Below are 22,068 nucleotides of genomic sequence, written 5' to 3'. Positions count from 1 at the left end.
GACGCACAGTCTGCTAAACACTAACACACAACCTGCTTGGTCCACAAAAGTTTTTATAAGGACTGGTAACTTGGTATAGGGTGCTACGGTACATAGGCCTGAGTGCAGTACAGTCTGCTGTTCTGTAAGGACCGCTATCGGTCCACAATACATAGGGTTGCCGTGCACTACTGCTGACCGCTGCCCTATACTGCAGCAGTCCTTCATTGGTATAGGGACTGACGTACAGTCTGCTAATCACTAACACACAACCTGCTTGTTCCACAAAAGTTCTTATAAGGACTGGTAACTTGGTATAGGGTGCTACGGTACATAGGCTTGAGTGCGGTACAGTCTGCTGTTCTGTAAGGACCGCTATCGGTCCACAATAGATAGGGTTGACGTGCACCACTGCTGACCGCTGCCCTATACTGCAGCAGTCCTTCAGCGGTATAGGGACTGACGTACAGTCTGCTAAACACTAATACACAACCTGCTTGGTCCACAAAAGTTCTTATAAGGACTGGTAACTTGGTATAGGGTGCTACGGTACATAGGCTTGAGTGCGGTACAGTCTGCTGTTCTGTAAGGACCGCTATAGGTCCACAATAGATAGGGTTGACGTGCACCACTGCTGACCGCTCACCTATACTGCAGCAGTCCTTCAGCGGTATAGGGACTAAGAGTTTTGTCACAGGGTCATTTAAAAAATGACATGCAGAGGAAGAGGCAGGCCCTTCCGCAGGGGTGGTAGGGGTAGGGCAGGAGCAACAGGCTTGAGCCAAAGTGGGAAGTTGCAGAAGGTGCGTTCAATTACTTTAAAGGATGCACCAGACTTGGTTGAGTGGCTCGCTCAGCCTTACTCTTCTGCACCCTCCTCATCCTCTCGATCTGCACCCTCTTCTTCACTCTCTGCTATGTGCACCCCCAAAGACACTACCACCAACAACACGACCACCACCACCACCACCACATACCTTCCGCTTGAGTCACTGGAATTATTTTCCGATCCATATCAAGAGGACATTTCTGATGCGCAGCCACTCTTGGTATTGGATCAGGAAGAGGAGGTAGCAACAAGCGCTACTCAGCAGTCTGACGCCAGTACCCAGATCAGCCCAAGGAGGAGGTTGGTCCCCGGTGTTGCTGCCTACTCTACTTATAGCGGTGGGGAAGGTGACGTTGATGATGACGTGTCTAGTGATGTCACGTGGGTGCCCACAAGAGAGGAAGAGGAGGGGAGTTCAGAGGGAGATATGGACCAGCAGATAGGGAGGAGAAGCAGCAATGACTTACATTGCACAGCAGGGACAAAGCAGACTGCAAATGTATCAGGAGCGAGTCATCGACCATGTACGGTCACATCTGGCGCTCCCAGGACACCGGCACATGGCTCCGCAGTGTGGGCTTTTTTTAACGTGTCCGCTGCTGACAATAGCGTTGCCATCTGCAATCTTTGCAGTCAACGCGTTAGTCGCGGTAAGCCCAATACTCACCTAGGGACGACCGCCTTAAGAAGGCACATGAGCAGCCATCACCGAGCCCAGTGGGAGCAACGGAACACACAAAGCCACACTGCAGGCTCTCACCGTCCAGCCTCGTCTTCTACTTCTCCTTCTCCTCTCTCCTCACAATTGTCCTCCACTCCACCTTCCATCACGCCAAGCTCACATTTTTCTGCAAAAAGGCAGGCTTCCGTGGGCCTAATGTTTGAGCGTAAAAAAATGATGACGCCGGATAACCCTCTTGCCCAACGGTTGGCGGCTGGCTTGTCAGAACTCATAGCCCGCCAACTACTGCCATATAAACTGGTGGACTCGGAGGCCTTTCGCAAATTTGTGGCCATTGGAACACCACAATGGAAGGTCCCAGGAAGGAAGTATTTCTCAGAGAAGGGCATCCCAGAGCTATATGGCCATGTTCAGCGGCAAGTGAATGTATCTCTGGCACACAGTGTCGGTGCCAAGATACATCTGACCACAGACACGTGGTCTAGCAAACACGGGCAGGGAAGGTATATCAGTTTTACTGCCCACTGGGTGAACCTTCTGACGGCCGTCAAGCATGTAACCCGTGGCACCCGTGTAGATTTGGTTTTACCGCCACGGATTGCATGCAGGCCTGACTCTTCTTCTCCTCCTCCTACTCCATCCTCCTCCCTCTCCTCCTCAGCTGCCTCCTCCTTTTCCGCTGCTAGCGTCTCTTCCACTGCACCGCCCAAGCTCCCCAGAACCTATTCCACATGCCAGGTGAGACGTTGCCATGCCGTGCTGCGTCTGTTGTGCCTGGAAGCAAAGAGCCACACTGGCCCGGCACTCCTTTCAGCTTTGCGTTCACAGGCAGATGAGTGGCTAACACCGCTCAATTTGACAGTTGGTAAAGTGGTGTGTGACAACGGTGCCAATCTGCTTAGCGCATTGAAACAGGGCAAAATCACGCACGTGCCGTGCATGGCACACGTCTTAAACTTGGTCGTGCAGCGATTCCTTGTCAAATACCCTGGGGTCCAGGACATCTTGCGGCAGGCAAGGAAAATCTCGGCCCATTTCAGAAGATCTTACACGGCCATGGCTCGCCTTGCTGACATTCAGCGGCGACACCATCTGCCGGTCAGACGTCTTATTTGCGATTGCCCGACGCGATGGAACTCAACCTTCTATATGCTTGATAGGCTGCTCCAGCAGAAACGTGCAGTTAACGTCTACCTGTATGAACTCTGCGAAAGAAACGGTTCTGGGGAGCTGGGTTTTTTTTCACCGCGCCAGTGGCTGCTCATGCGCGACACATGCAGACTTCTGCGGCCATTTGAGGAGATCACCAAACTGGTCAGTCGCAGCCATGGCGCCATCAGTGACATGGTACCTTATGCCTTCTTTCTGGAGCGTGCATTGCGTCGTGTCATTGATCAGGCTGTGGAGGAGCAGGAGCGGGAAGATGAGGAAGTCGCAATGCTGGATGAATTCCCAGGGGGGGCTACTCTATCTGAGACAAGTCAACAACAGGAGTCTGATGAGGAGTCAGAGGAGGATGGTGCCGGGGCGGATGAGCAGGAGCAAGAAGAGCATGCTTTAAACCTTTCTGGGATCCCTGTTGTGCGAGGATGGGGAGAGGAGAATGAAGAGGACGACATTATCCTGGATGATGAGCAGGAGCCAGGCCACCACACCGCTTCCACTTTAGTGCAAATGGGGGCCTTCATGCTCCAGTGTTTTAATAGGGACCCCCGTATAAAAAGCATGAGGGTCAAGGACCAGTACTGGGTGGCAACGTACTTAGACCCCCGGTACAAACACAAAATGGCGGAAATGTTACCGCCGTCGCAGAGGGCTGTCAGAATGCAGCACTTCCAGGCCTTGCTTCGAGAAATGCTGCATTCTGCTTTTGCGTGCGCTGGCAGAGGAGCAATTCCCACTCCCAGAGAAGGATTTGCGGGTACCAATCCAACAGCGCCTGCAAGAAGAGGCCGGTTTGAAGATGTGTTGGTGACTTCGGATATGAGGTCATTCTTTCAGCCGACCCATCGACAGGTGTCATCCGGATCCAGCATCAGGGAACGCCTAGACCGTCAGGTGTCCGACTACATTGGGTTAACGGCCGATGTGGACGCTCTGAGGAGTGATGAACCCCTAGACTACTGGGTGGGCAGGCTTGACCTCTGGCCAGAGCTTGCCCAATTTGCAATCGAACTGTTGGCTTGCCCCTCATCCAGTGTCCTGTCCGAAAGGACGTTCAGCGCAGCAGGGGGGATTGTGACCGATAAGCGTACTCGCCTAGCTCACCACAGTGTTAACTACCTCACATTTCTAAAAATGAATGAGGCATGGATCTCGGAGGAATTCAACACATGTGATCAGTAGACCATGTATATGTCTATAAACAATTTTTGGAATCAAGCACACAGACCTTCTTAATTCATTTGGCTCACTTCCCTGACCCAAAAAAGCACACCGTACTATATGCCCCTACCCTCCTCTTTGAAGAGGTTGAGCGGTGTCATATTTCTACTGGGGCTGCTTATTATGAGGGGTTCCCACCATCCCTGTGCTGTGCTGACTTCCTCCTGGGTGTTCTTATTATGAGGGGCTCCCACCATCCCTGTGCTGTGCTGACTTCCTCCTGGGGGTTCTTATTATGAGGGGATCACACCATCCCTGTGCTGTGCTGACTTCCTCCTGGGGCTGCTTACGGTGCTGCTGTCAGCGCTGTATGTCACGGAGCTGCTGTCAGCGCTGTATGTCACGGAGCTGCTGTCAGCGCTGTATGTCACGGAGCTGCTGTCAGCGCTGTATGTCACGGAGCTGCTGTCAGCGCTGTATGTCACGGAGCTGCTGTCAGCGCTGTATGTCACGGAGCTGCTGTCAGCGCTGTATGTCACGGAGCTGCTGTCAGCGCTGTATGTCACGGAGCTGCTGTCAGCGCTGTATGTCACGGAGCTGCTGTCAGCGCTGTATGTCACGGAGCTGCTGTCAGCGCTGTATGTCACGGTGCTGCTGTCAGCGCTGTATGTCACGGAGCTGCTGTCAGCGCTGTATGTCACGGAGCTGCTGTCAGTGCTGTATGTCACGGAGCTGCTGTCAGCGCTGTATGTCACGGAGCTGCTGTCAGCGCTGTATGTCACGGAGCTGCTGTCAGCGCTGTATGTCACGGAGCTGCTGTCAGCGCTGTATGTCACGGAGCTGCTGTCAGCGCTGTATGTCACGGAGCTGCTGTCAGCGCTGTATGTCACGGAGCTGCTGTCAGCGCTGTATGTCACGGAGCTGCTGTCAGCGCTGTATGTCACGGAGCTGCTGTCAGCGCTGTATGTCACGGTGCTGCTGTCAGCGCTGTATGTCACGGAGCTGCTGTCAGCGCTGTATGTCACGGAGCTGCTGTCAGTGCTGTATGTCACGGAGCTGCTGTCAGCGCTGTATGTCACGGAGCTGCTGTCAGCGCTGTATGTCACGGAGCTGCTGTCAGCGCTGTATGTCACGGTGCTGCTGTCAGCGCTGTATGTCACGGAGCTGCTGTCAGCGCTGTATGTCACGGAGCTGCTGTCAGCGCTGTATGTCACGGAGCTGCTGTCAGCGCTGTATGTCACGGAGCTGCTGTCAGCGCTGTATGTCACGGAGCTGCTGTCAGCGCTGTATGTCACGGTGCTGATGTCAGTGCTCTGTATTACGGTGCTGCTGTCAGTGCTCTGTATCTCCTGCACCCTCTTGTTTGCCTACCCTGGTCCCTGACCTTCCCTCTCCTCCATTGCCTTCATTAGCTCCATAGTCCTGAATTGTCAGAACAATTTCCCAAATAAAAAAAAAATGCTTGTAGTTATCGATCCCAAATTCACCTCATACATGTATTATGCTATTGTCCAGGTGGTGGGACTACGTGCTACCCCCTAATAATTACCCCGTGGCCGCAAATTCGACCTAAAGGTTTGCGAAATTCGCCTCCCATTGAAGTCAATGGAGCCCGCGGCGAACGGTCGTTTTCGCGAACGTTTGTGTCCGTTCGCGTTTCGCGTTCGCGAAACGTCCCGTCGGAAGTTCGTCCATCACTAATGGCCGCCGCTTCGGAGCTAGGCCGAAGCAGCGGCCTTTCCTAAGGCCGAGACCGCGGATCGCGGCATGTTCCGATCTGAGCGGGTTGACCCGTTCGGATCATGGATCGGTGACGATCCGTTGCACCCCTAGTATATAGGCTAAAAATGAGTCAATTTCTGCAACATGCATATTTATTATATATATATATATATATATATATATATATATATATATATATATATATATATATATATATATATATATATATATATTTATTATTATTATTTTACTTTTTATCATTTTACGACTGTGTACTTTTCGCTATTCTAAAAGGCAAAATTATTAGCATGATTATAACCCAAAATATGCCTAACTTTTAACCCGTGGAAATTTGTGTCCCTCTCCAGTAGTGTTATTAAGGGCAAAAAAAAAAGAAGCCAACAATAGCCGCCTTCTGTTCAAAAATACCCCAATATACAAGACGCCCCTCTTTACTTGTGTGTACATATTTTAAGTAATAAAATTTTACAAGCATAGTAACAAAACTGCCATTTATCTTTGCTAAACTGTGAAAGCTGTCCAAGTTTGTAGGCAAAGGGGCTGCTAATACAATAAATAAATTAAAAAAAGATTTTCACGTTCTTTACTAAATGAAATCTAGGTGCCTTAAGCTGTTGGCAGTTCCTTTTAATACACTCATTACATCTACATGATTTTAATATGATACAATTATGCAGCAGTTCAAATTTCCCTATGCTTACCATTATTTTTTAATTTGAGGTGTGTTAACCAGTTCTGTTCTGTGCTCCTGGCCCTGTATGGGAGAAGACTGGTGAGCTCATTTTCATTTTCCTGTCTTCAATTTGCCTGCTTTAGGGGTTGCTGATAAGAAAGAACTGGGCAGTTCCGGTTAATTGATCATTTGTCCTTTTCTGCAAGTCAGTCCTTTAATGCAGTGGACAGAATTTATACCCCCCCCCCCCTTTTTTTTAAATATATCTTTGAATAGTACTTTTTTTTTTTTTTGCAGGTGTTTCGATTGCTTCCATTTTGACAAATGTCTCCCAATGGATTTTGATATTCTTCTACTTTTACTCAATTGGATGCTTCTGAGGAATGTTGAGGTGGAATGCTTTACTGTTTCCATTTTCTTTACGTTGGCCCTGCTGTTCTTTGGTTTGTTTTAGAGATTTTTTTTCCAAATGTATTGGCTGTCAGAGTTGTTTGTGATTTAATATTTATAGTGAATTACAGTCTCTAAATAACTGAAGTTTTCTGGTATAAAAGACAAGGCCTTGGTGGAAGAGTGATCTTCCCAGAGTTCACTAGGATAACAAACTTGATTGTATTTCTTCTTCCAGTAGGAAGGCTTACCCTTATACATATTTAATATTTTTTGGTTTTGTTAGTGTTCTCTTCTGGAGTATATTGTATAGAAACTATTTTCTTCTAGAAGATCCCTTTGGGATATGTGACATTTTAGGAGATGAAAGGGGATATGTGGGTATTGGATAATTTAGTGGTCTTTTGTTCATTGGTAAGATGCTTTGGCAGTCTAGGAAATTAGTGCAATATTGGAGTTGCTTTTGAATGCAACCAATTAACTTTTCTCATTCATTTTATGAAAATATTAAATGAGAATTCCAGTTGCTATGAGAACAACTTCAGTTTATTTCTCCAGCTTTCATAAATCAGCTTGGAAAGGTCAAGCTGTGTGCAGCTAACCGCTTGTCCACCAAGTCTGAGCCAGTTGTGAAATTCATCCTTTGGTGCTGAGGTTAATGAAGTTAAACCTTTAGCTTAAAAAAAGTGAAATCTGCACTAAGCACTTTAGTTTATATGTGGATTTTCTGTCCTGATTGCAATTGTTGAGGTTGCGGATGTTGGTCCCCTTTGCAGACCTTGATGGATTTTCTTGTCTGAAATATTTAATGCCCCATATACACTATAAGTTTTTCTGCTGGGTTTTTCCGTCAGATTTACCAAAACCATATAATATGAGGTCAAACTTTAGGAGTTTCAATGTGTATGCAATCAGGCAGGCCCTACACTACATGGTTTTAGTAAACCTGAAGGAAAAACTCAGCAGAAAAACTGATAGTGTGTACTGGGCTTTAGAGTTAGTAGGGCAGATTTTTAAAGTGGAGTAAAGTTAGAGGTGCAAATAAAGCTTTTTTTTTTTTTTTTGTATATCAAAACGGAATGTGTATATATGCTTTTACTTGCCAGTCACCATTTTTCTCTAATTTTACCCTGAGCTGCACATGTTCTGCTCTGTGTACAATTCTGGTATGATTTTGGGCCAGGATAAAGTAGCACTGGCGACGGAGAGGAACGCAGTGCTGGGGGAGCACTTTACATGGTGTTTCACAGGTGAAAATCTGCTGTGCCTACATGCTCATTATCATATAAAAAAGCTCCTGGGGGCCCAAAATAGTCTTCCTTTCAGGGGTTTAGATCTGCGTTAAAGTCAATAGCATTCCTTTTTGTTTTATTATTTATTTCAGATTTTCAAAAATACGTGCATGAACTAGATATAAGACCATCTTCCATAAAGGCTGATAAATTGGAACATGATTTGATTATATTTTTTGGGGTATTTGAAATGTGAGACATTGTGGCACCTTTCCACCACCTGCTTTAATCCCTAAAATCCTGCACCACCATTGCACATGGTTGAGGGGCGGTTGCAGCACAACCCTCATTCCCTTGAGTGGGTTGCGTTCAATGGGTGGTATTGCCTGCCAAACACAAAAGTGGGAATATATTTTTACATTTTGTGGTGCAAAGCACAACAGCTGTGGTATGTGTATACCCCTGTAAAGTTGTCTTTTGCAGTATTGGGGAGCTGTAGGGGGTGGTAAAATCATAGCTCAACCTCATGTTTTTGCCATTTAACAACCGTGAGTGTAAACTAAGCCTAAGGCGCTGATTCACACCTGAGCGATTTTCTGCTTGAAGCTTGTAGCTCTAAAAAGCTCAACAAGCCAAATCCCAGTCATTTCAATGGCCCCTGTTCACATATGAGCATTCTGTCACCGGAAGTAAAACGCCTGTCACTGAGAAAAGTACATAAGCTTCTTTATGGCAGTTTTTGGCCCCATAGACTTTATTAGAAATGCCTGACTTTTTAGCTTTTTGTCACACGTTTTCTGGTTAAACGGCAGCTCTCCACCCCTAATCTTCTCCACCTCTTCTCCCCCTAGTGCTTTCTATTGGCTAAACAAAAACGCCTGAAGCTGTAAAACGCTTGTAATACACTTCTAAACATGTTTAAAAACTCTCAAAGACGCCAGTAAATTGCTACACTCAGGTGTGAATGCAGCCTTATGCCCCGTACACACGAGCGGACTTAAGTCCGACAGACTTCCAAAGGAGTTCCGTCGGAGTTCTGCTGGAATTCCGACGGAGTTCTGACAGACTTTTCGGCCGAACGGACTTGGCCACACACAATCACACTAAACTCCGACGGATTCGAACGTGATGACGTACGACCCGACTCGAATAAGGAAGTTCATAGCCAGTAGCCAATAGCTGCCCTAGCGTCGGTTTTAGCCCGTCGGAGTAGCATACACACGAGCGGAGTTTTCGAAGGGGACCAGGTCCGGTGGAGTTCCTTCGGGAAAATTTGAAGCATGTTCCATATTCTAAAGTCCGTCAGACTTTGGTGAATCAAAAGTCCGTTGCAGCCCACACACGATCGGATAGTCTGACGGACTCGGTCCTTCGGACTTTGGATGTTGAAAAGTCCGCTCGTGTGTACGCGGCATTACTGTTGATTGACTCACCACCTCTACTGCAGGTCTGTTCCAAGCATCCACTACTTTTTTTTTTGTTAAATAACACCGTCTAATATTACTTTTGAACTTCCTTCTGCTATTTTGAGGTTATTCCTGTCTGTTCTTGAGAGCAGCTTAATATATGCTTGAACACCTCTACTTTTTGATTTCTTTTTCTCTGGAAGAAGGAAATCCTTTTTTTCATTTTGTATCTGTAGTACCACATGCTGGTAAAATTGACTGTAGCATCATGACATTTAAGGACCCTATGGCAAGCATGGGGAGCAACAATAACATAAACCTCAAAAATCTGGCATTACAGCCTTTTCCAGAATAATCAGAAATGCAATAGCAAAATGGAATATGACTTGAAATGATTGTGTGATTTTCAGTGAACTGTAATTAGGTGTAGAGCCAGAAAAAATCTTCTTTAATATTTTATTAGCACTTTGTGCTTCTTCTTTCACATGGCTTTTAAAGCTCATAAGAGCTAGATGTTTTAAAAGCAGGTTTACTTTGTATGCCATGAAGTGTAACCATGAGTGTCATAGACCTATTATACACTTACCGGCTACTTTATTAGGAACACTTTGCTAGTACTGGGTTGGAACCCCTTTGCCTTCAGAACTGCCTTAATTCTTCATGGTATGGATTCAACAAGATGTTGGAAACATGCCTCAGAGACCTTGGTCCATATTAACAGCAGTTGCTGTTAAGCATCACGCAGTTGCTGCAGATTTGTTGGTTGCACATCCATGATGAGAATCTTTCACCACATCCCAAAGGTGCTCTATTGGATTGAGATCTGGTGACTGTGGAGGCCATTGGAGTACAGTGATCTCATTGTCATGTTCGGGTAACCAGTAGTGAGATGATTTGACTTTTGTGACATGGTGCATTATCCTGCTGGAAGTAGCCATCAGAAGATGGGTACACTGTAGTCCTAAAGGGATGGACAGCAACGATACTCAGGTGTGTTTAACCACTTGTTTAATGGGCACCTAATCCCCCCTTCTGCATAGACCAATTTTCAGCTTTGAGCGCTGTCACTCTTTGAAGAACAATTGCGCGGTCATACAACACTGTACTCACATGACATTTTTAAAATCCCCCCCCCCCACCATTAGAGTTTTCTTTTGGTGGTATTTGATCACTTCTAGGTTTTTTTTATCTTTTGTTAATACAAAACCATTTTATATTTTGTTAATACATTTTGCAAACAGGTAATTTTTCTCCTTTCTTTGATGCACGCTGATTAGGCTACACTGATGGGCACTGATAGGCTGCACTGATGGACACTGATGAGGTGGCACTGTTGGGCACTGATAGGTGGCATTGGTGGGCACTGATGGGTGGCAGCTGAAGACGGCCTCCCGGCAATGCAGATCCACATTGTAGCTGCCATTTGGCTATAGTGTGGATCTGAACAAGTTAAACAATGCTCAATTGGTACTAAGGAGCCTAAAGTGTGTCAAGCAAGTATCCCGCCACCATTACACCACCAGCCTGAACCGTTGTTACAAGGTAGGATGAATCCAATCTGCCCATTTTCTTCAACAAGGCATTTTCGTCCCCACAACTGGATATTATCTCTTTTTTTTTTTCTCTGTCAACCCTAGAGATGGTTGTGCGTGAAAATCGGTAGATCACCAGTTTTTGAAATACTCAGACCAGCCCGTCTGGCACCAACAACCATGCCACTTTCAAAGTAATTTAAATCCCCTTTCTTTCTCCTTCTGATCGGTTTGATTTTCAGCAAGTCCTCTTCATCACTTTTAAATGCCTAAATGCATTGAGTTGCTGCCATTTGATTGGCTGATTAGCAATTTGTATTACCAAGCAATTGGTGTACCTAATAAAGTGGCCGATGAGTGTGTAATATATAGGCATGTGCAAAACAGAAAAGTTATATGCATAATCCTGTACATAGGAAAGAAGCATTTGCTTTCAAGTCAATCACAATATCCTTTAACTGCAGTTTCTTTAAAATATTTACAGTACATCTTGTGTGCATGTGAATATTTTATACCATAATGCATAGACTATTTAAGTGAAGGTAAAGACTTGAATAGAAGATTTCCGTCCCTGATTCTTTACTACTGTACACAGCTAATTTAAGCATTAGCAGGAGATCCTGTGTGTCTGGAATGACAGCACCTTTAGCCGCTGCACACTTGTGAAGTTGTACCAGGATGTTGTCAATGGAACAATGGAGACACGTGATTTTCTGCTCCCTGGTTGTAAAGAGTTGGGAGGTTGTATTTCTGTCTTAGGCGTGGATTTTCACTCCAATAACTCCACCTTGTAATATGAAATCCACAATGTACATGCACAGGAAGGTAAAATGTCTCAACAGTCGTCTTTTATTTTAACCTAGCACTTCCTTATAAAGACAGTGGTACTCTTCCAGGACACTCGGTAAAGGTTTATTAGGTAAGTAATTCATGCTGCAATCTTAGTTTGAATGCAGATTTTTATTTAAAGGCTTTGGCAGTGAGCAAGTACACTTCAGCAAAGAATACAATGTTTGCTTCACCGCATAATGATTTGTAATGAATAATGGTTTGAGTCTCTTTTGAAGGCTTATGTTATTGTGTGTAAAGTTCACCACCTTGGTGCTTCCGGCTAGTTCAGTAAGGTGATGAGAAAAATGACGTGTGCAGGAAAGTAACTCATAGGTTCTTGTCCACTTACAGTCACTCATATATAAAATGTCACCTTTTTTTGGTTAAATTTTTACTAGATGCCATAGATTAAAACTGGTGCATGCAGAATCTGGTGCAGCTCTGCATAGTAACCAATAAGCTTCTATGTTTTATTGGGAAAGCTTAAAGTGATTTGTAAAGCCTTGTTTTTTTTATTTAAATTTTTTCTGTTAAAATAACAAACATGTCATACTTGCTTCTTCAGTGCAGTTATTTTGCACAGAGCAGTCCGGATCCTCCTCTTGTCGGGTTCCTGGCCCCTCCCTCCTGTTGAGTGCTCCCACAGCAAGCAGCTTGCTATAGGGGCACCCCAACCAAGCTGCAGCTCAGTGTGTCCATTCAGACACTGAGCCGGGGTTCAGTCCTCCTCCTCCCTCCTCCCTCCTCCCTCCTCCCCCTCCCTCCCTCCCTCCTCCTCCCCCTCCTCCCTCCCTCCTCCTCCCCCTCCTCCCTCCCTCCTCCTCCCCCTCCCTCCTCCTCCCTCCTCCCTCTCCCTCCCCCCCTCCCCCTCCTCCCTTAAAGCATAGAATGCATTAAGATAAAAAAAAAAAAAAAAAAAAAAACTTCTGTCTTTACAACCACTTAAATTGAACAAGCTGAAGTTAGCTGATTTACCATGCGCAGCTGCACCAAATTCTGTGTGCATCAGTTTTAGTAAATCCCCCTATTTGTCTAAATAAGTTAGTTTAACGGAATCGATATTCCCGAGCTTGTTTTAATTTCAGTACCATTGCACTCGGAATTGCATTGCAGAATCCTGGTGCAGTATACTTACCTTGTCACCAGGATCCTGCGATGTTCCCCTGCTGTGTCCTCCGCCGGATGCTCTGTGTGCCGGGCTCCATTCCCTGTGAGCATCGTGACACATGGGGGCGGAGCCCAGCGGCAAATTCAAAAAGTACAAAAAAAAACATAACACATTACATTAGATTACATTACTGTATCAAATCATTTCATATCCCCTTTGTTCCTAATGCTTTATCCAGTGCCCTGCCTGCAGTGTGTGTGTGTGTATATATATATATATATATATATATATATATATATATATATATATATATATATATATATATATATATATATATATATATATATATAATATAGAGAGAGAGAGAGATATAGAGAGATATATATATATATAGAGATATAGAGATAGATAGATAGAGAGAGATATATATACTCTGTTCTTTCTGCCTGGAAACTGGAGATTGTCCATAGCAACCAAAAAATGTCCCTTTACATCAATAGTGGCTTTATACCAGCTAGAAAACAGCGATAATAAATTAGAACACTTGCAGAATTGCGCGATAGTGAATCATGGGGACATTTTATTTTATTATTATTATATTTTTTATAATTCTAGTTATTTATTATATTATGATTTTGTGTTTCAAACTTTATCATACCCGGGCTGTCTACTAGACTCTTGTTTGAACAGATTTAAGTGTTATTCCTAAGAATTACAGGTCTACAATATAAAACGCCAAATTTCCATGTAAAGCAATGTAGCGCTTTGAGATTCAAAAATCTGGCGAGCACGAGTACCGATGCTTGTACTTAAGTACAACAAAGCCGATGCTTAGTTTTGGGTCATGACATCACTTCCCGGATTACTGACATCTTAAAGGCACCAGTTTTAAAAAATAGAAAGTATTATTAGTATTATTAACCGCTTGCCAACCAGCCGCCATCATTATACTGCAGCAGCTTGGCACGATCCTGTGAACTGTCGTAGCTATATCGGCCCGCGGGATCGGGATAGCAGGCGCACCTGCTGCACAGCGGGGATGACAGTGCTCATGGCCGATGGTCGCGATGACTGCCGGCCACTAGCGTTCACGAGCATGAGGGACAGAAAACAAAAGTGTGTGTGTGTAAATATACAAATCGCTGTTCTGTTCTGAGAGCAGTGACAGATTGTGTGTGCCTATTAGCTAGAAACCACGATCCGTCACTTCCAGTAGTCAGTCCCCTCCCACTTCAGGTAGAATCGCCTCCCAGGGAACACAGTTAATCCCTTGATTGCCTCCTAGTGTTAACCCCTTCACTGCCAGTGACATTGTTGGAGTAATTTTTATAGTACTGATCGCTGTATAAATGCCAGTGGTCCCAAAAATGTGTCAAAATTGTCTGATGTGTCCGCCATAATGTCGCAGTCCCGATACAAATCGCAGATTGCCGCCAAAAAAAAATAATAAAAAAATGCCATAAATCTATCCCCTATTTTGTAGACGCTATAACTTTTGCGCAAATCAATCAATATGAAATTATTGTGATTTATTTTTACCAAAAATATGTATAAGAATACATATCGGCTTAAACTGAGGAGAAATGTAGCTTTAAAAAAAAAAAAAAAATGGGGATATTTATTATAGGAAAAAGTACAAAATATTGTGGGGTTTTTTTTTCAAAATTGTCGCTATTTTTTGTTTATAGCACAAAAAATAAAATTCTCAGAGGAGATCAAATACCACCAAAAGAAGGCTCTATTGATGGGGAAAAAAGGATGTCAATTTTATTTGGGTACAATGTTGCATTACCACGCAATTGTCAGTTAAATTGACGCAGTGCCGAATCGCAAAAAAATGGCCTGGTCATTCAGCAGCCAAATTTTCTGGGGCCGAAGTGGTTAAAAATGCAGATCTTAACGTTTTGAATACTTTCAAGTACAGAGGAGTTTGGGGTCTTCTATAGATTCCTCCATAAAGAGTACCTGTCGCTGCCTAGTACTGTCACAAGGGATGTGACAGCAATAACCGTGATTAAAAAAGTAAAACTTTTTTTTTTTTTAATGTACATAATATCAGCAGACAATATCGGCTATCGGTCTGAGAGGTGGCTGAAATATCGGTATCGTATCGGCACCAAAAAAACAATAATGGTCAATCCCTAATTCGCACAGGGCCTATGAATCCGATACCCACGCAGGAATGCTCTGGGGTTCCATGCATCCCCATGCAGGCAGTCTAATTGTTGTCAATTGGGATGCAGCGGCTGCATGGACACATCTGTGAGGGTGCATCCCCATTACCATCATCCCTAAATCAGTTTATATTAATAGGTACAAACATTTGGAAATATTAGTTGTGCTGTTGTTGGAGCTTCTATTCAATGAAATAGAAAGTATGGCTGCTAATGTTTTTAGAATAACATTTTGGGGTTGATTTACGAAAGGCAAGTCCACTTTACACTGCAAGTGCATTTGGAAGTGCGGTCGCTGTAGATCTGAGGGGAAGATCAAAATTAGGGGAAGCTCTGCTCATTTTATCATCCAATCATGTGCAAGCAAAAATGCTGTTTATTTTTTTTCCTTGCATGTCCCCCTCGGATCTACAGTGACTGCACTTCCAAGTGCACTTGTAGTGCGAAGTGGATTTGCCTTTAGTAAACCCCTTTGTTTCTCTGTGTGTAATTTTGTTTCCAAGGTACCCAAGTTTGCATAGTGCTTGCTTGAGCATATGTTTAGCTATGTTCGCTTTGGCTTATTTGCTTTACATCTGTGAAAATTAGTGTTTTGTCATGGCGGTATGTTTATTTGCTGATGACCTGGCATGTTAGCTAAGTTTAACCAATTTAGCCCCGGAAGATTTCCCCCCCCATCCTGACCAGAGCACTTTTTGCGATTTGGCACTGCGTCGCTTTAACTGACAATTGTGCGGTTGTGCGACGCTGTACCCCAAATAGTTTTCTTTTGGTGATATTTGATCTCCTCTACGTTTTTTATGTTTTGCACTATAAACAAAAAAAGTGACAATTTTGAAAAAGAAAAAGCATTTTTTTTTTACTTTTTGCTATAGTAAATATCCTCCAGAAATATATAAAAAAAACAAATTTTTTCCTCAGTTTAGACCGGTATGTATTCTTCTACATATTTTTGGTAATAAAAATCGCAATGAGCGTATATTGATTGGTTTGCGCAAAAGTTATAGAGTCTTCAAAATAGGGGATAGATTTATGCCTTTTTATTCATCTTTTTTTATTAGTAATGGCGACGATCTGCAATTTTTATCTTGACTGCGACATTATGGCAGACACATCGGAAACTTTTGACACTATTTTGGGACTATCTTTGTCATTTATACAGCGATTAGTGCTATAAAAATGCACTGATTACTGTCTAAATGACACTGGCAGGGAAGGGGTTAAACACTAGGGTGTGATCAAGGGGTTAAGTGTCTCCTAGGGAGTGATTCTAACTGCGGGGGGATGGGCTACCACTGACATGACAGCGATCACTGCTCCCGATGACGGGAGCAGTAGATCCCTGTCGTGTCACTAGGCAGAACGCGTAAATGGCTTGTTTACATCTCCCCATTCTGCAGCTCCATGACACGACTGCGGGCCACTGGAAGACATCGAGTGCGCGGGTCCCGCGGGCACGATCAGGCTTTAAGCGGAGGGCGCACGCCCGCTAGCCCTGCCAATTAAAGGGGACATACAAGTAAGCCCATTTGCCCACCACTGCCATTGTGCCTATGTTGGCATGCAGAGGTCAGCAAATGGTTAAGGAGCCGATTACACCTTTGCATTGCAATAATGCTTGATAAAACATGTGGCAACGTGGTCCATTAGTAGGCTTAGGCTATACCTTTTGAATGGCACCAAGGGCACCTAGACTACGCTGTATAAAGTGCATGTCTGTTTGTTAATGTGTGCTGCCAACCGGTGCAAAATGAACGGGCTGCCTGAACTATACTCATCTCCACTCTTTTTCCAAGTTCCGATCTTCAAACATTTTAATTGGTAGCGCCGTTATGAGTTCATTCATTTCAGCAGATGCTGAAATTGTATACTGACGTGTGTGTGTGTGTGTGTGTGTGTGTGTCTCATTTCGAAAAAAAGCTAGTAAGAATATTTTAGAAAAGAGAGAGTGGGGGAGATTTACTAAAATTGGAACACTCAGAATCTTTGCATGTTGCTGTGCATGGTAGCCAATCCGCATTTAACTTCAGCATGTTCAATCAGGCTTTGACAATAAAATCTGGAAGCTGATTGGTTTCTTTGCAGAGCTACACCAGAATTTGCATGTTCCAGTTTTAGTAAATCCCAACCCAAGGAGGCAGCATAAGGCAGCACAGGCAGCTGCTTAGGGTGCCAGGATAGGGTGGGCAGTAAAATTGAATCCACAGCCACTCTGGGATTCGAGGTGGAGGGGAGGTTGGTGAGTAGCAGTACCAACGCAGTTTGCTAGAGGGCTCCCAATCCCCCCACACTGCCTTGTAGATTTACATCCCACCCTGTGTCATCGGCCAGCCCCCCTCTCTTGCCCCATAGAGCAGAGCTGAGTCCAGTGTTCCCCCAGCCAAAATCCTGGGAACCCCCGGAATTGCCTCCATCCCACCCTACTTACAGAGTCCAGGCAGAGCCCTCTGGTGCAGACTGATGCTGTACCATGAGAGCTGGCTCCACAGAGGACACCGCTGGCAGGTCTCGCAGTCTCCCATCACACAGAGATCTCCACCGGAACCCATGGAGCAGAGGATGCGAATGCGAATAAAAATATAGAAAAAATACATTTTATTTTATTGGCACCCCATAGCACACAGCATGCACATTGTAGTGCACTACAGTGCTGGTGCATTGCTCATTACTGTTAGCCCTCGTTCACACTGGGCCAATTTGACATGTCAAATCGCATTGCGAAATCGGACCCTATTGCCGGAAATGTCACCGTGCAAATCGATGTGACCCTGACTTTGTGGTGCTACAGTGATTCCCAAAAGTAGATCCTGCACTACTTTGCCAACTTTGGGGGGGGGGTGATTTTTATAGACATCTGGGCATGAGCCCCCACAAATGTCTCTCAATTCGCCCCTGAAATCGGATCTGAAATGCCGGTTTTAAATCATGCGAGTTCAGCTGAACTCGCACGATTTCAAACCCGCATTCACTGTGAACCTAGGCTAATAGTGCATTACTGAATGGCACCGTCATGTTTGGTAATGCACAATAAAATGCATGTTTTACAATGCGTTACTGCAACTCAAATGTGTGCATAGGTCTTAGGCTTTTATACTAGACCTTTGATAGCAGCAGGGGCGGCCCGTCCATTATGGGTGCCGCCCCCCCCATCCATGCGTCCAGCCCCCATGCAGGACCCCGGATGCATGAATTCCACTGGGGGAGTTTTGAAGCATGTGATTGGAGCCAGAGGCTCTAATAGGCTTCAAAAAAGGGTGGGCTCCTGTTGCAGAGCACTGTGAACTGAGCCCACCCAGTTATGTGACAATAGTGAATGAAAATTCGCAAATTTCACACGTATTCTCCTCTTGGCCAATCAGCTTGTCTGAGACCTGTTTCTCAATTGGCCGAAAGGAGAAAGGTTACGATTGGCCACTGAGGAGGAGGGAGGAGACGGAAGCCACCGCAATGCCCATGGAGGAGAGCAGGTGAAGCCGCCCATGATGCCCGCCACCTGTCGCCCGGGAGAAGAGCTGCCCACCATAGATGGGGTAAGTGTTCCGGACTGGGGGCGGGTTACCCATCCGACAGGGGGAGTTGGTGGCTGTGTGTGCACTGTTTGCCGCCCCCCAAAAAAAAATTACCACCAGCCGCCACTGGATAGTTTGTTTTTAGAGAATAAAAATTTGCATGGAGTAAAAAGACCCTTCAAGCGACCTATCAAGACAGAAATATGGGAGTTCCCACTGTTTACTTTTTAAAATGCTCAAGGCTGTCATCTTTTCCTTCCTAACTACTTGGCAAGTCACTGACCTGGAACAAGTATGTGACTTCAGGTGCTGTGACACCTAATATGAACATGCTTGTTCCAGCAGTGACACCTCCCATATTGCAAATTCTGGACAGTTCACTTGAAAGACTGTGGAGGATTAAAGTAAAAATTTGGGGTTTCCAAAAAAAAAAAAAAAACATTCACACTCGCCTCTATCTTCTATGGGGGGTCACAAATACCCCCATCGGGAGTCTTGTGCCCCAGGGGTTCAGGGCTAGGGTCCTTTCTCTTTGAAGGATCACCATGTGTTAATCTCTGTACGCTTTTTTTTTTCTTTTTTTGCACTTGGTGTTAGTTTTGTGTGTGAGCACTGCGCCATGGCCCATGGAGCTTTTAAAAATAAATAAAAAATAAAATAAAAAAAGGAAAGACATATGCTAAAATGCCCTGCAAAGTTGTAACTTTATACCAGCATAGAAATTCACGTTCCTTGTCACTTACAATAGCATGACAATATCCAGGTTATGTATCCTCCCATCCATACAAATATGTGAAAATATAAACTATTCATATGTAGATAATCAACTGCTATATTATTTTAATTAAAAAAATCAGTTCAAGACATATATAATGATTACATCTAATGCACACGGTCACCTGGGGTAATAATGAGGTGTATTTCTATGCTCAGGAAATATGGGTGCTGCATACAGCCATCCCATAGACATGAATTACTATACACAACTGTATGTGGTGTACTTTTTGTTTAGCTTTCGTCACTGTAAAAAGGAAAGCGGACGAAAATTTTGATAACTTTTTTGTTGACAAAAATTAACACTGCTGAGGACAGAGATTCACCAGTCCCTTTCTCTGCAGCCCCAGCCGCACTGGTGTATGAATAGGAAGTGCCATGTTCTGAGCGGCTTCCTGTTCATTCACAAACCAAAGCATAGTAAGCACAGTTTACAATGGTTCAGTTGTGAATGAACACAGTGAGTGATCGGTACTGGGGTCAGCAGGAAGGATAGCAGTCTACTCAACACCTGCCCACAACTGCCGACCCCCAGATTAGGGTGTGCCCAGGCACACCCTGTGCACACCTATGGTGGGTAGATATCAGTACTTGCGTAAATCCATGCATGTGTATATACACATAAACCCTGAACGCAGACAGTCCATAAATTCATGTGCAGGACTGGACTTGCTGTATATGCTTCTTTTGAGTTTTCAGCTTGTCCTTCCCCCTGATTCACATGGTCCCCTCATAAGCAAGCCCAGTTTCTGGTTTCAGGGTGGCTCCTTTACCTCATCTGATCCTATGGAGCCATCCACATGTGCATGCACATGGAGGACAGTGGTGGACAATTCATCTTGCATTCACACTAACACATAGCCCCAACAGCAACCCCCTCCCTGTGAGTGATTGAAATTGGCTGGAACATGCACTGTTCCTACTTCAGTTTGCATGTGAGGTACTCAGAGAAAGCATACCTGTGGGTGGGGGCAGCGTGGTGTTGGGCGATAATAACTCACACACAGTCCAGGTGCAATCAGTAGAATTTGTAGTAAATGAAAAACAGTTGACATCAAACCTGGTGGGAGAGGACCCAACTGGGAGCACTCACAAATTCCAACAGCATGTAGCAGAGCGGGTATCAGCCCAACTGGCAATGCCTGTCTGGAGGGTCAGAATACATTCTGGTCATCTCGTACCCAAACAGGAAGGTGTCCAAAAGATTGTGAGTCCCAAGTTTCCCCTCCTTATCTGGAACCATTCCCTGCTGCTAATACTGTCCAGGATAGATGGGTAACCTGTCCTTATACTACACATGCAAATGTGCACCAAACCTAGGGGCCAGGATCTTAAATGCCTGCCACAGGACTCTGCCACACCCATGATGACCACCAGAGTTAAGTGGATGACCAGCATCAGATCACTGCCCCAGTGACTCGGGGAACTATAGTGGAACCATGTTCCTCATGACTTCCTCTCCCTCTGCATTGCCGCTGCTGTTTAGAGCCAGATGCAGTGGAGACAGAAGATTGCTCTTGCTTCGCCGAATTTCTGATTAAAGTGGTTGTATAGTCACATTTTTTACTTTAACCTACAGGAAAGCCTAAAATAAGGCTTGCCTGTAGGTAAAAAAAAATACCTGCGCACAGGGGATACCTGCGCATGCGCACAGGGGATTCTCGGCTGAAAGTCTGGCAGACGCCGGACCCTGCCGGAAAGAAATCTCACATGCGTGGGAGTGATGATATCGTGGCTCCAGCCACTCACAGCGCCGGAGCTGCAATACCCGGAAGAAACAGAGGGAACATGTCAGCTCCCTCTGCATGGATCGGGTCAGATGTCGGGGCCTCGTTCTAAAGTAAGGATTTCATAATGAGCTAGTATGCGGTGCATACTAGCTCATTATGCCTTTTCCTTTGCAGGTCAGGGGAAAAAAAAAACCTTCAGCGGGCATACAACCGCTTTAAGTGGTATGTAGGCAACAGTATGGAACTTGGCCAGTGGCGGTGAGGGAAAAAAGGTGAGTTTTTTAGGCATTGGGGAATGTAAAAGTAAATTATTTACCTTTTAATACTTCAAATGTATTAAGGTAAAAAATACTGAGCATTTAGTGTTTTAGTTTGGAGGGGTTCTAATTCCCAGAGGGCACCCACTCCATAGCTCTCCCTACTCACTTTGGTGGGCAAGGTAGTCTTTTATCTGACTGTGTACTAATTTAAAGACTGGTACTGGGTCAAGTACCCGGTACTGAAGGAAAAATACAAAGCCTTGGGCAAATAAGACATTACATTTGTTTTATGTTCACAGCATGCACTTTGATTTTATAATGTCATCATTGTAATGGCAATCCAGTCATTGTAACAGCAATATAATGACAATCCATTATAAACTTACCTGAAAAATCTCCTTTCATGTTGAGTGCTGCCTGTCTGCTGCCCATCTCTTTCCACAACTTCCTGGATTCCCTGCATACTTTGCAGCCTCTCCCCTGCTGTTTTTCAATTTACAATGACTACATATCCCATGGTACCTTGCTGCCTGCAAACAGTGATTTCTGTACTGAATCCACCTCCCGAATCTCCTCTGATCAGCACCTCTGTAGTCAGAAGACAGGCTCTGTGAAATGTGTGGCATGGCAGAGCCTATCACAGGCCATAGTGAATATGTGTAACAAAATTCAAGGAAGTAAATGTGTGAGGATCTTCACAAAGTAATTTTACAAATGTGAAGCTAAATCTAAAAATAAGTGAAATACAATGTGTAAATATATATATGATTTTAAAGTGGTTCTAAAGCCAAATTTTTATTTTTTTTACCTTTTTTAATGCATTCCTTTCCCAGTAGTAATATTGCCCCTTACCTTCCTATATACTTACCTGAGTTCTATCTCAATCCAGCA

The 22,068-nt window shown here is 44.6% G+C and overlaps 1 protein-coding gene across 6 annotated transcripts in view; it reads left to right on the top strand.

The window, feature by feature from the left end:
• The window catches only part of RPH3AL (rabphilin 3A like (without C2 domains)), a 296,941-nt gene that overhangs the window by 55,174 nt on the left and 219,699 nt on the right, over nt 1-22,068 (top strand). For 2 of the 6 annotated variants that reach the window (XM_077482242.1, XM_077482238.1), the window contains exon 1: nt 11,528-11,710. The exons of 3 other annotated variants lie outside the window; for them this stretch is intronic. The gene's annotated coding sequence lies outside the window, so the exon portion shown is untranslated. Of the gene's footprint in view, nt 1-11,514; nt 11,711-22,068 lie in introns of those variants that run through there. One more of the 6 variants, XM_077482243.1, reaches the window with a different exon arrangement.

Source organism: Lithobates pipiens, unplaced genomic scaffold (assembly GCF_037356315.1).
Source record: "Lithobates pipiens isolate NorthernLeopardFrog02 unplaced genomic scaffold, aLitPip1_a1.2 Scaffold_16, whole genome shotgun sequence".
In the NCBI taxonomy this organism is placed as follows: Eukaryota; Metazoa; Chordata; class Amphibia; order Anura; family Ranidae; genus Lithobates; species Lithobates pipiens.
The sequence above is the reverse complement of the archived record's forward strand: the minus strand, read 5'-3'. Positions and strand labels throughout refer to the sequence as shown.